Below are 2,251 nucleotides of genomic sequence, written 5' to 3'. Positions count from 1 at the left end.
TTAATTTTAGCTAAAGTTTTAGTAATTCTGTGTTTTTGTATTTTTATTAATTAAATATCTCTATATAGTTTTTATAAGGTTTTAATTTTGTAATTTTAGTTTATTTATATGGTTTTAGTTTATATAGTTTTAGTTAAATTATAATAACCCTGACTTAAGATGCTAAAATAACTGTTTAGTGTGGTTCCACTGTTCTGTTACCTAAATCAAGATTTAAAAAAACAACAACAACAATAAAACAGTAATGCTAAAAATAAAACATGACTGCTCAAAATACTTCCAAAATGCTCAAAAGTTGGCTAAAATGTAAAATGCTCTGTATTTTGCAACTTTTTGATCACTTCATAATTCCCACAATTCCCTAAATCCCTCTGTTACAAATGGACTATGGCATTACCATGTTTTGGGGCATGCATCAAGGTATTACCATGGTTTTTGAACAGTACCGTGATGATAATACTATGGTATTCTTTTATGTACCCTACTAATAGTGTACAGTGCAACAGTATATTTCAACGGTACCATGGTATTTCCATCTGGTTCCACCACAGTGGTTTTTGTAAGAGTTTGGCTCTGTGAGTCAGAAGAGACCAAAAGTGCAGCGCTGGAAATCATGAAATAACCGCCGCGGGGAAGGTGGAGGGGCTTGATCCGCTGACGCAGCGCTTTACACGGGTACAGTACGAACAGACACACTGACATCTGGAACTTCTTGAAAGCCTGAAATAAACAGGCACTAGCGAGAGGTACCAGAGTAAAAAGGGCATTCTCCTGTGTTTTTACAGTGCTGTTTATCCGGGCGCTTTAAACTCTCATATCCTCTTGTGTCATTTTAAAACCACCCATTAGCGCAAATGAGGGACTAAGCCGAGACTGAAGCCACAGCGCTGGTGCAACTGCATACACACACATTTATACATGGTTGTAGACATGCACAGTGATTCAATGAGGACCACACACTGATGTCAAAACAAACCAACTGTAAAGGTCACATGACAGGATTTCAATCACTAGAGGTTGGTGAGGTGCTGTATTGTTATCGCTAGTCGTTATATTAAGTAAGTATATTTTTAAAGTATATTTTGAAGTAAAATGAAAGTAAAGTATATGTGTATATTTTTAAACACTCTTTAGTGCTTGATAAGCATTCAGTAACATGCTAACTGATGTATGTAGTTGCTGTATGTAATGTAAAATTTCTGAAATTTTCTCACTCCCAGGCCATCAAAGTTGTAGATGAGTTTGTTCCTCTTCAGGAACTCGAGCTACGTCGGAAAACGCTAGGGGAACGCCCTTCAGTGTGACGGGCTCTGAACTTCGTGTGTAATCAGACCAATAGATGGGCGAGACGTCACGGCGGGTGACGTAATGACCAGGAAGCTATAAAAGCACGTGCGGTGAGACCAGCGTCAGCTTTCTGTCATTCAGCAAGCGCTCTGTGTGTGTGTCAGTTGTGTGTCTTATTTGGTGTTGTCTGTCCCGTAGAAAGAGAAAATAAAGAGAGATAGAACAAGAAATTATGTCTAAAGCACATGAAAAAAAACACCATTTGAGCAGGGGCGAAGGTGGCCAGCGTTTCAAACTGTGTGTTCCTCCCTGCCCGCGTTTCATTACGGGTGCGGATACACACAGTTTGTGTGTTGTCTGCCTGGGAGCGGAGCATGCTGAGTCAGCTCTTGAGAGAGCTGACTGCCCGCCAAGTGTGTGGATGCTGCTCTGGCTCCGCTGCGACGCCAGGACATCTGCATACTCAACTACATTGACGATTGGTTGATATTAGCTCATTCAGAGCAGGTAGCGGTTCAACATCGAGATGTCATTCTCGCTCTCATGAGAGAGTTGGGGTTAAGACTAAACGCCAAGAAGAGTGTGCTTTCTCCATTACAGAGGACCACCTATCTGGTTCTCCCCGAGGGGAAACCCGCTTCGCATGTTCAAGGTCACGCGGCGATGCCTACATGCCTTGGACATGTGGAGGAAACCTTGGTTCCTGTCTCAGGGCCCGGTGCTGGGAGCTCCTTGTCGCCGCGTAACGCTAGCGACGTACGTGTCCCTCACCGGTTGGGGAGCGGTCATGATTGGCCACCCTGCCCGTGGTCTGTGGAGTGGTCGCCATCTCACGTGGCATATCAGTTGTCTGGAGATGCTGGCCATGTTTCGAGTTCTGAAACGCTTTCTCCCAGACCTAAGAGGTCACCATGTGTTGGTGCGCACCGACAACACAGCGGTGGTCTCTTACATCAACCAGCAG

The sequence above is a fragment of the Sinocyclocheilus anshuiensis genome, unplaced genomic scaffold (genome assembly GCF_001515605.1).
Source record: "Sinocyclocheilus anshuiensis isolate Anshui unplaced genomic scaffold, SAMN03320099.WGS_v1.1 scaffold1641, whole genome shotgun sequence".
Taxonomy (NCBI): domain Eukaryota; kingdom Metazoa; phylum Chordata; class Actinopteri; order Cypriniformes; family Cyprinidae; genus Sinocyclocheilus; species Sinocyclocheilus anshuiensis.
Note: the sequence above shows the minus strand (reverse complement) of the source record.